Source organism: Pogoniulus pusillus, chromosome 3 (genome assembly GCF_015220805.1).
Source record: "Pogoniulus pusillus isolate bPogPus1 chromosome 3, bPogPus1.pri, whole genome shotgun sequence".
Lineage (NCBI taxonomy): Eukaryota > Metazoa > Chordata > Aves > Piciformes > Lybiidae > Pogoniulus > Pogoniulus pusillus.
Window position 1 is genome coordinate 44,635,544 of NC_087266.1, and position 14,959 is coordinate 44,650,502.

Here is a 14,959-nt window from a genome sequence, read left to right on the forward strand (position 1 = left end):
GGGTTTCTCATATAGAATTATTTGTGCATGTAGCTTACAGGCACGTTCATTACATGCAAGACATTACATTACATTACATTACATTACATTACATTACATTACATTACATTACATTACATTACATTACATTACATTACATCACATCACATCACATTACATTGCATTACATACAAGACATCAGATCTTTAGCATCATGTATGTGGTCATGACTCAAGTTGTCTCAAGTTGTGCCGGGGGAGGTGTAGGCTGGATGTTAGGAGGAAGTTCTTGACAGAGAGAGTGATTGGCATTGGAATGGGCTGCCCAGGGAGGTGGTGGAGTCACCATCCCTGGAGGTGTTCAAGAAAAGCCTGGCTGAGGCACTTAGTGCCATGGTCTAGTTGAGTGGCTAGGGCTGGGCGCTAGGTTGGCCTGGATGATCTTGGAGGTCTCTTCCAACCTGGTTGATTCTATGATCTATTACATTACATACAAAACTTACATTACATACAAGACTTACATTTCATGTATGTCTTCAGCTGCTTAATCACAGTGTACCTAGAGTGTGTAAAAAAAACCTAAATCGTTAAATAACTCCATATTTAGACAGTTATATAAAAAGTAACCCGATTTCCAGTTATGCTAAGCAGGAGCAGCTTGAAAGGTTGTTACAGATACCTTCACAATTTTTGAAGCATTTGGCTTAAAATTTATTTCTTTGCCTTTCCCTTATTTCCTTAACTTCAAAGCCTGTCCTGAGCAGGGCCTCGTATGTCATTCAAACAATGCATTGGCAAGTTTATTTCAGATTGAAAGCAAAGTGCACACACAGAGTGTGATGTAAAGTCACATCCCGAGATAGTCAGATTCAGAACATCAATCTAGCTGTCTATTGACACTAAGTAAATTCTTACCTTAGAAATAGACTGTCTGGCTCAAGCCAAGTTATGAAAAAGAACACAAGTTTGTCTAAACTTGCTGTCACACCAGCAGCTCAAAAGCTTCAAACAGGACGTGAAAACACACAGTACCTGATGAGCATGTACTCTTCTCTGCACTGCTTTCCTCATAGATCATTGCAGTAATCTACATGGTGAAAACACATCGGTTTTCCATTGGATGTTGCTGTCTTTGCTAGTATCTACTGCTGGAGGGAAATAGTTTAGTAATTTTGAGTTGTAGGTGTAAAAGTCAAATTATTTGAGGAGAGGCTGAGGGAGCTGGAGGTGTGCAGCCTGGAGAAGAGGAGGCTCAGGGGGGACTTCATTGCTGTCTACAATTACCTGAAGGGAGGTTGTAGCCAGGTCGGGGTTGGTCTCTTCTGCCAGGCAACCCAGCAACAGAACAAGGGGACACAGTCTCAAGTTGTGCCACGGTAGGTATAGGCTGGATGTGAGGAGGAAGTTGTTGGCAGAGAGAGTGATTGGCATTGGAATGGGCTGCCCAGGGAGGTGGTGGAGGCACTGTCCCTTGAGGTCTTCAGGAAAAGCCTGGCTGAGACACTTAGTGCCATGGTCTAGTTGCCTGGCTAGGGCTGTTTGATAGGTTGGACTGGATGATATTGGAGGTCTCTTCCAGCCTGGTTGATTCTATGATTCTATGATTTTACTGGCTCAAACAAAAGCTTTCCTTAACATTTCAGACAGTTATGCTTTTTCACTACCTATCTATCTACCTATCTATCTATCTATCTATCTATCTATCTATCTATCTATCTATCTATCTATCTATCTCATTATCCCTCATGCATTTCTTCTCCTCTTTATTGCTATTTTTCTTTAGCCAATATTCATACTTCAGTGTCCTTCATCTATCTAGGAAACATTCATCAGTTAGCGGTTCCAGCTTCATTCTAGAGAAGTTTTTTATTGATCCCTTCCCATCTGCTTTTTGCCCTCTCTACTTCATCAACCTACCCTTACCTTTCAAAGCAGTTTACAGCCTTGTGTTTTCATCCATTTTCAGTTGTAGGAATCAGTATTCTCCTCTGCCTTGTGCTGAAGGTTTCTGCTCAGAGGCCGCTAACTGACCCGTGGTTTAGCCTAAATCCTTTTAATGTTACTTTTGTCTTTTGCTTTTTACACTCCTTGATTGCAGGATTTATTTTGATTGTGGGATTCACTTCCATCAGACATCAGAACTCTAAAGTCAGGACTGCTGTTTGGGGAAAAGAAAACCAAGCAAACACACAAAACCCCCAAACAAATGAACAAAACCAGTATAATTTTAAGGCTTGCTTCTTAATGTCCTTTCATCCCAGATGAGGAGCTGATTTTAAGTGTTCTTGTTCTGCTGGGGGAACTTTTAGCAACGACAGGCTGAGCAACTTGGAAACATGAACTAAGTTGCCTATCTTTGGAACTCAGCAGGCTAAGTCTGAATCATATCTTTCAGTAACTGATAGCTTTGGAAGAGAAGTCTCTGGACTTTCTGTTTTGCTGTCCCTATGGCCTATTGTTAAAGAGTTCTCCTTCAGTCTCTGTGACACAGCAGCATGAGGGAGGCAAGGTAGAGTGGTGTCAGTGCTGCAGCAGAAGGCCTTGAACTGCAGCTTTCTAATCCTACTTCTGAGAGAAATCAAACCAAATTGAAAACATCTCTGGGCTAGATCATGCTTAACATTACTGCTCTGGCTTAGAAGTACTGCTGAGGTGTGCAGCCCACCAAGAGTTCCTGGAGGCAATGAGCTGTCATTCAAACCAATACAGATGCTGTTTAATGCCAGTGAGTGGTGTGACATGGGACTCTGAGGATGCTGTGTGTCCTCCATGCCTCTGTACGGTGGGAGGCCTGATAGGCCACAGATGGGCTTATCCATGCCCTGGCTTGCCTAGACATGTTCCCCTGCTCCCCCTGCTTCTGTGCTGGGGGAGGCAACTGTGGGAGGGGTGGGCAAAAGCCCTGGCATCACCTGGTATGGTGAGGCTTGGCAACCTGCCATTCTGATTGTCTGATCTGTGTCCAATGCCACATTAGTCTCGGGCCAGATATTGATAAAAGGGATAAGCAGGTGGCAGGGGGTGCTGCTGCTGCCTCATTTTGCATCCTGAATTTGCCTGGAGAGCTTACCAGGAGCAGGCTCTAAATGCCTGCATGCGATCCACATGCATGGGCAGTGTGGCACTGTGCTGAGGCTGCACACCACACTGGGTCCTGCCTGCCCCTCTGCAAGGCTCCTGCCAAGATGTGGAGATACACAGATTGTAGAATCACAGAATCACAGAATCAACCAGGTTGGAAGAGACCTCCAAGATCACCCAGTCCCACCTAGCACCCAGCCCTGTCCAATCAACCAGACCATGGCACTAAGTGCCTCATCAAGGCTTTTCATGAACACCTCCAGGGACAGAGGTACAGTCCTGAGTTGAGGGGCTCAGAACTGGACACTGAAGGTGTGGCCTGACCAGTGCTGAGTACAGGGGCAGAACAACCTCCCTTGTCTACTGGCCACACTGTTCCTGATACAGGCAACGATGCCCTTGGCTCTCTTGGCCACCTGGGCACACTGCTGGCTCATGTTCAGCTACTCTCTACCAGCACCCCCAGGTCCTTTTCTGCCTGGCTGCTCTCCAGCCACTCTGTTCCCAGCCTGTAATGCTGTATTATTTGAAACCTAAGATAAAAAATGTTTAAAAGCCATTTTGCCTGGGGCCTTCCCAGAAACATGTTAACAAAAGCTCCCCAGCAAACACTTGCAAACAAAAGAACTCAGAGCCACCTGGAGAATGAAGGGGAGGCCACAGGCCAGAGCTCCCTGGGCAGCTGCACTCCGACCACTACCACCGCAAGGCTGCCACTGGCCAGAGGACCAGGTCAGAGACTATGCTATAGACTGCCAGTCTGGGAAGCTCTGACAGCAACCCCTCCACCTGCTTTGGGTACTGTCTGATTCATACTTCGACAGTAAACACTTAAAAGCCTCTTCCAGTACAATATTTGCGTTTGCCACTTTAGGAAATAAGTGCTCCAGTTTTGCCTGTGCCCTGCCTGTGTAAATCTCCAACCTGTGCTTTTTGAACCTTGTGAATAAGTTTACTGGTGACTTTTAATGTCAATAAACTGTTTTTCATAGTTATTAACAATAATCTCTTGGATATCAAAATTAATACAGGTTATTAATTTTCCATAGTCTGTCACACAAGTTTAGAATTATTCTGTTTTTCTTTATATCAGAGGTGGGTTTAGTGTAAAATGCTTTGAGATACTTTGTGTGGACAGCATTGTATAAATTCACTTTCTATTTATGTCTGAAAATCCAGGGTGGGTTTGATTTGCTGCTGTAACTGTCCCCCACAGCAAACTGCTGGCTAAGCTGCCAGCCCATGGCTTGGATGGCAACACTCTGTGCTGGGTTAGGAACTGGCTGGAGGGCCGAGCCCAGAGAGTGGTGGTGAATGGTGCCACATCCAGCTGGCAGCTGTCACTAGTGGTGTCCCTCAGGGAACAGTGCTGGGCCCCATCCTCTTTAACATCTTCATTGATGATCTGGATGAGGGCATGGAGTCAGTCATCAGCAAGTTTGCAGATGACACCAAGCTGGGGGCAGATGTGACTGGGTTGGAGGGCAGAAGGACTCTGCAGAGGGACCTTGACCACCTGTACAGATGAGCAGAGTCCAAGGGGATGGCATTCAATAGCTCCAAGTGCAGGGTGCTGCACTTTGGCCACAACAACCCCATGCAGAGATACAGGCTGGGGTCAGAGTGGCTGGAGAGCAGCCAGACAGAGAGGGATCTGGGGGTACTGATTGACACCCGCCTGAACATGAGCCAGCAGTGTGCCCAGGTGGTCAAGAGAGCCAGTGGCATCCTGGCCTGCACCAGGAATGGTGTGGTCAGCAGGAGCAGGGAGGTCATTCTGCCCCTGTACTCTGCACTGGTTAGACCACACCTTGAGTGCTGTGTTCAGTTCTGGGCCCCCCAGTTTAGGAGGGACATTGAGATGCTTGAGCGTGTCCAGAGAAGGGCGACGAGGCTGGGGAGAGGCCTTGAGCACAGCCCTACGAGGAGAGGCTGAGGGAGCTGGGATTGGTTAGCCTGGAGAAGAGGAGGCTCAGGGGAGAGCTCATTGCTGTCTACAGCTACCTGAGGGGTGGTTGTGGCCATGAGGAGGTTGCTCTCTTCTTTCAGGTGGCCAGCACCAGAACGAGAGGACACAGCCTCAAGCTACGCCAGGGGAAATTGAGGCTGGAGGTGAGGAGAAAGTTCTTCACTGAGAGAGTCATTGGACACTGGAATGGGCTGCCCGGGGAGGTGGTGGAGTCGCCGTCCCTGGAGCTGTTCAAGGCAGGATTGGATGTGGCACTTGGTGCCATGGTCTAGCCTTGAGCTCTGTGGTAAAGGGTTGGACTTGATGATCTGTGAGGTCTCTTCCAACCTTGGTGATACGGTGATACTGTGTGATACTGTGATAATGACAGACCTTTTGCCAATCTTTTACACGTAACCCTAATAAATACAACTTGTGTCACAGATACAGGAGGGATCAGCCATGTTAGAAATACAAGTCTGATGATTCATAGAAAGGCATAAATTAGAGCCAGAAACAGCCAATTAGGTCACCCAGTTTGTCACAGAGCCAGTAAAAAAAATGATTAATTATAATCTATTTTTATTGCCTTCTCGTTTGCAATCCAGTTTGAAATGGCTCAGAGTAGTGAATCTGAAGCTTCCTTTTGGCTCGGTTATTCTTTCCTGTTTCATTGGCTCTCATCTTTCACATAAAGTAAACTCACAATATTGATCATGTTTAAAGGGTGATAGAGCTAACTTAAAAAGTCAATCAACAGCCTAATGCTCTAACACTTACAGGAGTTTTGCTTACACAAGCATCTCTAAAGTCACAGAACTCTGTGCTAATTAGGGTATTGTTCTGTCTTAATTTGTAATTGCTCCTAATTGCCATCTATTTTAGAATCATTTGTTTTTCAAGCACATGTCAAGGAAGAGTGTTATGTAAACCACATGTCAGATTGCCTAAGTCTTCATCTGGTGTCTTGATATCTATATAACCCACTCTCACTTGGCTAAACTATGTTTTCATTCCTTCTTTTTTTTTCATCTGTCATTGAACATTCATTTCACATTTCCAGTCAGTGTAATCTAATCTAATAAATTCTATGTAGAGAAATGCAAAGGGATGCACATGGGAGGAAACAATCCTAACCTTATAACAACTACTCAGAAAATACAGCAAGAGTTATTATAAACGGTTCTATGAAAATATCAATTTAATGCTCCACAGCAGTCAAAAAAGCAAATCAAATGGTAGAAATTATCAGGGAAGAAATGCAGAACAAAACAGAGACCATTGCTATGCCACTGTGTAAATCCACTGTGTTCTTTTGTCTTGAAAACTGTGTGCTGTGTGAGTCCTTCACCTTAAAAAAGTATATAGCAGAACTAGCAAATAGAGAAAAGGAACAAAGGTGACCAGAATGCAGGATTCCTCGGTCTGGGAAATAGATGAGAGAAGGAAATACAGCAAGGGTCTGCAAAACCATGCACAGAATGAAGAAGATAAACTCTGAATGATTTTTCATTGTCACTTCCAATGTAAGATCCAAAGAATCTTAAAACAAAACTAGCATAGGAGGATAGAGTAAAGGTGTTTTTTCAGAGCATGGTTAATTAAACTTTGGAATTCTATTGCACCAGAGATTGTGTATGCTAGACATCCACGGGAGTTCAATAGGAGAGAAGACAAATCCATGACTGGAAGGGGGGGACGGCAGGGGGAGTGTGAGGTGGGGATGAGGGAAGAAAACCCAACATGGAATGCTGTCAAATATTAAGATACGTTCTCTGGCACGAATAATCCTTCAGCAGTAATTGATGGGAGCTGGGGGAATATGTTTAAGAAGCTTACCTCTGCTATTTATTGCTATAGTAAGAGACAAGATAATGGACTAAGAAAGACCTTTAGATCTAAACCAAAATACAGCTTATATGCCTTGCTTTTAACCAATTGTTTTCCTTTAAAGAAAGAAAATATCTTTCTTGTGTATTTGTGAATCTTTCTACTAGAGGTTGTTTTTTTGCTTGATTGGTTGGTCTGGTTGACTGGCTAGGGCTGGGTGCTAGGTTGGAGTGGCTGATCTTGATTCTATGCTTCTATGATTCTATGATTCTGTAGTTTGGTGACCTAATGGCTAAATCCAACATGAAAACTTCCAGAATGAAAGGTTTTCTGGTTTATATGATGTAGCACTTGATTTTAGTCACCTAAATGCCATGGTCTATAGAAAATTAGCCTGTCAACATACCTTTTCATTTGCTTTATACAGTTAAAATACACAACCTTGCTGCTACAGACTCTCAGACACAAAGCCACAATCTTCATAGTTGCCCTCATTTAGTTTCACAAGATCTAAAAATCCAGAAAGGATAGATGGATGTGGTAGCCTTTGGCTCTTTGCCAAGACAGTTCACAGTTCATGGCTTGTATCTGAGCCTCAGTATCCTTGGCTCATCTACGGTTAGGCTCAAATATCAGGTCCCAGTATCTGGAATATACTGGAATAAAATCTTCATTACACCTATAAACTGTTGACAAAAATGTGCAGAAAGCAAGCCAGAAAGAGGAAAATCTGGGACATATTTGGGGAATGCTTGTCCCCAAATTACCTAGAGGTTTGGTTTGTTGGGGTTTTTTTTGTTGTTGTTGTTTTAGTTTTGTGGTTCCTTTTTTTTTCTTCTTAAAAATCTTCCCTTGGGTAAAATGTTTTAATAACATTTTAATTCATTATTTTACTATTCTTACCTGCATATAAGGCCTGAGCAAGGTCACAGAATGCAAGGAGTTATTCTGGACACTACTGAATGCTGAAGTTAGCTAAGACTTCTGATAAGAATACGCAAGTGACGATTTCTTTCTCTTCGTGAATGCAGCAGCATTGAAATTTCTGATCTCCTTGCCTAACACAGACTTATTTAGAGAAATAAAATTGTAGTCTGTCTCTTCTAATGAGAGAGCAGAATGCTGTCCATATTGTATAGTAATCCTTTTCAAAGCAGGGACACTGCATAATTTTGTACATAAATGAGAAAAAAAAAAAGTCATCTTATCTACTGCATATCCCCCTTTCAGTGTTATGCTACTTTAGCCAGACTAAAGCTGTTGACAGAAATTTCTGCACTCAAATGAGAAGCAAAGATGAGGAGAGACATTGCAATAGTGATGGAAAAGCTTTATATAATGAGACAAATCCCAGAATCTCTGGGGAGCTCATTCAGCATGGAAACCATTTCATGTTTCTTTCATTACGGGAATGATATTCTGGCTGTTAGAAGTACAGAAGTAAGATTGTCGGTGCAGTTATGTTTAATAGGATGATTCTGAGTGGGTCACCATTTGGTATTGAAAACAAAAGCACACAAGCCTGTTTTTCAACCCCACCACGCTTCAAACCATTCCAATCTATCACAGGATTGTGGCTTTAGAACCTCTGTATAAACCTGTCAAGGCATTGCAACACAAACAGCACAATCTACCAGAGCTGCAAAACTGTTATTCAGGAGTCCATTAAGTTTAATGATTTTTTTCAACTTCTCTGACAGCCTTAACAAAATAGGACAGGCATTTATATCATATAGTATACAAGAAAGATCACTTGCCACGTGAAAAAAACCTTATCTAGTGGCCTTACCAATGAGGAGAGAAAAAACAATGTAATAGAAACCAGGATCTGCTTTGTGCTGTGGTTTTGGTTTGTTTGTTGTTAGTGGTTTTTTTTTCCTGCAGGTTGATCAGTAAGTCTGTACTTCCTCTGATCTTTGTCAAGATGTCTTTGCTGTCCAAGTTCACTTCCATGTAAGGAAAAAGGTTTCCTGTCAAAGATATCTTTGCTCTCCCAGTTTACTTCCATGTAAGGAAAAAGGTTTCTTATCAAAGATATCTTTGCTATCCAAGTTTATTTCCATATAAGGAAAAAGGTTTCCTATCAAAGATATCTTTGCTGTCCCAGTTTATTTCCATATAAGGAAAAAGGTTTCCTGTCAAAGATATCTTTGCTATCCAAGTTTATTTCCATGTAAGGAAAAAGGCTTCCTATCAAAGATATCTTTGCTATCCAAGTTTATCATAGAATCATAGAATCAACCAGGTTGGAAGAGACCTCCAAGATCATCCAGTCCAACCTATCTCCCAGCCCTGCCCAATCAACTAGACCATGGCACTAAGTGCCTCAGCCAGGCTTTTTTTGAACCCCTCCTCTTTTAACACAGAGGATATTTTGTCAGTCACTGCATTGCCCCCTTCAGCAGACAAATTAAATGATGTGCTTTAGACAGCATTATTTGCTCAAATACACATCTTCATTGTGCTCTTTGTTCTGGGCATAATGTAATCACCTTTGATTACAGATATTGCTATCACCTGTTATGCTTGTAATTAATTAATCACCATTTAATTCATTTCCTATTGTAACCCATCAGCTGTGTTGCCACCAGGTGATGCCAGTTTCTATCACAGTCTCCTCCCACCCCAGGTGTGGCCACTTTGCCCTCCCTGCCCACTCCCCTTTATATTCTGCCCCAGGGAAGCTAGAAGCCCCAAGTTTGGCCCATTGTGGGCCAAGGGATCCTCTGCCTGGCTTCCCTGGTGAGTCTCCATGGTGTGCACTGGGTGAATTAGTGGAGGATTTCAAAGGCCGGGGGGCCTGGTGGCCCCCCGGCTTGCTAGGGTTAGGCTCAGCAACTGCTACAACATCATCCATGGGTGCTGGGTGTGTGTCTTTGCTGGAGCCCATTGCTTTTGTAGGGTATTTCAGCTCTTTGAGGCTCTTGCCTCAAATTGTTCCTCGTGTCTAGCCTAAGCCTCCCCTGAGGCAACTTGAGGCCATCTCCTCTTGTCAAGCCACTTAGAAACATAGAATCAGTCAGGGTTGAAAGGCACCACAAGGATCATTCAGTTTCAAACCCCCCTGCCATGGACAGGGACACCTCACGCTAGAGCAGGCTTGGGTCTTGAGAGCTCTGTATTTGTGAATTAGAATTAAGGTCAGAGCAGTAGTTCAGAATCATAGAATCAGCCAGGTTAGAAGAGACCTCCAAGATCATCCAGTCCAACCTAGCACCCAGCCCTGTCCAATCAGCTAGACCATGGCACTAAGTGCCTCAGCCAGGCTTTGCTTGAACACCTCCAGGGACAGCAATTCCACCTCCTCCCATTCCAATGCCAATCACTCTCTCTGCCATCAACTTCCTCCTAACATCCAGCCTATGCTTCCCCCAGCACAACGTGAGACTGTGTTCCCTTGTTCTGTTGCTGCTTGCCTGGCAGAAGAGGCCACCCCCCACCTGGCTACAGTGTCCCTTCAGGTATTTCCTTATTTCCATATAAGGAAAATGGTTTCCTATCAAAGATATCTTTACTCTCCCAGTTTATTTCCATGTAAGGAAAAAGGCTTCCTTTGCTGTCCCAGTTTATTTCCATGTAAGGAAAAAGGCTTCCTTTCAAAGATATCTTTTCTATGCAAGTTTATTTCCATGTAAGGAAAAAGGTTTCCTATCAAAGATATCTTTGCTGTCCAAGTTTATTTCTATGTAAGGAAAAAGATTTCCTATCCAAGATATCATTCAATCATAGAATCAACCAGGTTGGAAGAGACCTCAAGACCATCAAGTCCAACCTATCCCCCAGCCCTAGCCAGTCAACTAGACCATGGTACTAAGTGCTTCATCCACTTAATTCCATATAAGGAAAATGGTTTCCTATCAAAGATATCATTGCTGTCCCAGTTTATTTCCATGTAAGGAGAAAGGTTTCCTATGAAAGATATCTTTGCTATCCCAGTTTATTTCCATGTAAAGAAAAAGGTTTCCTATCAGAGATATCTTTGCTGTCCAAGTTTATTTCTATGTAAGGAAAAAGATTTCATATCCAAGATATCATTGAATCATAGAATCAACCAGGTTGGAAGAGACCTCCAAGACCATCCAGTCCAACCTATCCCCCAGCCCTAGCCAGTCAACTAGACCATGGCACTAAGTGCCTCATCCACTTATTTCCATGTAAGGAAAAAGGTTTCCTATCAAAGATATCTTTGCTGTCCAAGTGTATTTCCATGTAAGGAAAAAGGTTTCCTATCAAAGATATCTTTGCTGTCCAAGTGTATTTCCATGTAAGGAAAAAGATTTCCTATCATAGATATATTAAGTGATCCACGCTGCAAAAAAAAAAGTTGAGACAAATATAGTTGTTGTTTTTTTCTTTTTTTCTGAAGAGAGAAGTGGTAAGGTGAAGAGTTTTGTTTTCTTTTCTGTCTCGGGTCTTTTTATGAGATGTAAATTATGTCTTTCCTACACAGCCTGATGTGTAACATTATATACACTGACATGTCATCCTGTCTGAAGAAAGGGTACTAGTTAATCTTTGAAAGAAATAAAAAGTTAATTCTGCAGCTCAAGGCAAAACAGTCCTTGGCTCAAATATCTATTTTCTATCCAGCAATTACCCTATGTAAACTGAGCTCTCCTAACTGTAATCTATCCTGAGGCAAGTTCAAAATACAGCATTGGAGTTTATAGAGCTGGACCAAATTTCTCCGAAGTAGACCATTACGAAGTCTCTCCAAGTATTGCCTTGAATAGCACAGGCTGATCACACAAGAGAGCGTGCTGATATGAAGAGAGACAAGTATACTTTCAAGGGACTGAGATTTGAAATATTGATTCAGTCACATTAATTGAATTTTTGCCTTGAGAAGTGATTACAAAAATGTTTCTCCAATATTAATTTGTATCTGCTTTGGATAAGATTAACATTAATTTCTTTGCCAGTCCCCATTACTCTTTTATTATTCATTAGCATCTCCCTTTGCATGTGTAAGAGACCTTGATGAAGCATGTTTATTCATAGACTAACCTTTTTAAATAATTCTAACAGCTCTCTAACAGAAACCTTCCTGGCATGCTGAATATCTTGTCTTTGTTTCATTATTCAATCCTTGTGCTCTATCCTCCACTTGAGATGCTAAACATGAATCATACTGCTCTTTCTCCTGCTCCCTTCCTCCCACTGAAATGTCCTCTGCAGCCTGCTCCCACAGGATAGCTCTGTTCACAAAACACTGCAGCAAATTGTCTCCTGCTATAACCTAGGACGGTATAATTTCCACAGAGCTTAAGTGCAATTATTGATTTATGCTGCCCTCAGTTCATCACATATTTGTTATCATGTTTTAATTCATTGCTCATTTACCTCTCACCAGAATATTTGGTGTGAGCTAGTCTTTGATGAGAACTCAAGAGGCAACATTTCATTTTTTTTAACTTTCTATTTCAAATTTGTGACTACTTTTTCCAGGTCAACAACAGGCAAAGAAAGAGGGGGACCATAAATATAGGAATGCATCAATTAACTTTGTAAGATTCATACCCTTAATTCCAGCACTTGCTAAGTTTCAATGAATATGCACCTTAAAATTCACTGCAAGACCTTTATTTTAAAACAGAGAACATATACATGCAGTCACATTTCTGATTCTCTTCCACAGCAATAACATCGAGTTGCCTCCAGCAATATGCTGTCATCCCTTGCATTATCTTTTTGTATTTTTCTTGCTATAATACCCAAAGGTCCTAATAAAGAAGGTGTTATGAATGCAAAGACTTGTTTTCTGCTCCAAAGAGCTTACAAATTTTAATTTTCCATGTTAAAAATAAATTAGTGGTTTGTTTCTTTCCTTTTCCAATTAAGTTTAGAAAGAACTCTGGGAAAAAAACCAAACAAACAACCCACACTGATATTGCACTCAACTTTTAAATATCTGGGAAAAGAATCTATTTCGTGAAACAGAAAAAAAACCCCATACTTTTATAGAATAGAATAGAATAGAATAGAATAGAATAGAATAGAATAGAATAGAATAGAATAGAATAGAATAGAATAGAATCAACCAGGTTGGAAGAGACCTCCAAGATCAGCCAGTCCAACCTAGCACCCAGCCCTAGCCACTCAACTAGACCATGGCACTAAGTGCCTCAGCCAGGCTTTTCTTGAACACCTCCAGGGACGGTGACTCCACCACCTCCCTGGGCAGCCCATTCCAATGCCAATCACTCTCTCTGCCAACAACTTCCTCCTAACATCCAGCCTAGACTTTCCCCAGCACAACTTGAGACTGTGTCCCCTTGTTCTGTTGCTGGTTGCCTGGCAGAAGAGACCAACCCCCCTTGCCTACAACCACCCTTCAGGTAGTTATGTTGGGTTTTTGTTGTTGCTGTTGTTGTTTTATGGGGGAAAGGAGGCTTTGCAAGCTTAATAATCTTTTCTCAAGAAGTTAGGATGGGAAGGATTTAGCACCCTGAGAGAAAATTCAGTATTTGTGAATCAAATGACAAGTGTCTAAGCAGCAAGCAAACCCGAAAAGATAATGCATTCCAAAAGTGAAATATATTAAAATGTTTACTTGACTTTAAAAAATAAAAATAATTCTTTACAAAATGGAATAAAAATCTTTGGGGGTGGGTACTTCGTGGGAGAATACACAAAGAGCTCAAGGAACATACTCTTTTCACTTTCTCATTAGGCTCATATTATCTCAACACGTAGCCATTTATATCCCTGATTCCCATCAATGCTAATATAAACAGTAACTGACTGCTAACCTCCCACAGGCTGCAGAATACACTCCTTCTTCCCACTGTCACTACACATAGAGTCATAGAACCAACCAGGTTGGAAGAGACCTCCAAGATCATCCAGTCCAACCTAGCACCCAGCCCTATCCAGTCAACTAGACCATGGCACTAAGTGCCTCATGTCACCTAGCAGAGATAGATGGGTAAACCTATGCATTTTGGAATTTGAATAGTGAAACCAGAGGAAACTTAAAAGAACAGGCAGAAGACAAAAGTGCTTGCCCTGGTTTATGAATTGAACTGTATTCTACTCGTTCCTAAATTCCCTTCTGGCACAGCCCTGCCACCAGTTTAAACATGCTGACTTCTGAAGAATCATAGAAATACATACAGAAATAGACAAGGTAAAAGACAATACAGAAACACAACATCCCTCCCTGAAACCTGAGTCCCCAGGAGGGGCTCCCAACCACCCCTTCACCTTCCCCCTACCCCTCTCAACCTTACCCCAGTCCCAAGGAAGAAGGAGGTTTGGCCAGGGGGTTTGGAAGCAAAGAGGACTAGTCAGAGAAACGGAGTGTGAGGTTAGAGAGAGAGATGTAGATCGGAAGTCCACAGCAGGAGTAGTTGTCCCCTATCTATGTTTGGATTTTTGTTTTTATACATCTCAGCAAGCCTATGAGTGAAGTAGACATCACCCTTGCTTTCCTTCCACAGCCTGTAATCCAGTTCTTCTCACCAAAACATTCTAGCTAGCTTCAAACTAGCACACTCAATTATTTTTTCCACTGCAAGAAGTGTCTTCCCCAGGGTGGAATGTGTAGACTTTGACTTTTCACAAGCTTCTTCAGACTACAACCATTTAATTTTATTTTTGGAGTTGATGGCTCTTTGGTGTGGGACTGGTTTTATGTGTCAAGCAAGCAGAGCACGCAGCACGTAATGCAGGTGAGTTTGGCTGCTATGCAGATTTCTACCTCGGGGTTTGTAGGCAGTTGTTTTCTGGCTAGCAGACTTTGGGTTTAGCAAGTCTTCCACTTGTAAACACCAGATTATTGAGAGATTCTTAGGGACAAATGTATAGTAAAGAATTAACTTTAATTCCAGCCTTCTCTTTTATGAATAGAAGTCAGGCATGTAGCAGTAAATTATCAAAGCTCTGTGTAGGCTTTTCAGCTGCAAGACTCACATTAAATTCAATAGGCCATATGGTCTGTTGGCTTGCAGGCTGCAGAGGTTGGTTTTGTGATGTAACTTACTGCAAAATTTGTTTCAACAGCTCCATCTTTCGAGGAAGGGCACTGCTTTTGTACTCAGGAAACCTGAAATAGTCTCCAATTAATCCTTGTTCTTGTCTCATCTTATGTTGTGTGTTCAATGAACACAACATTTCTAAT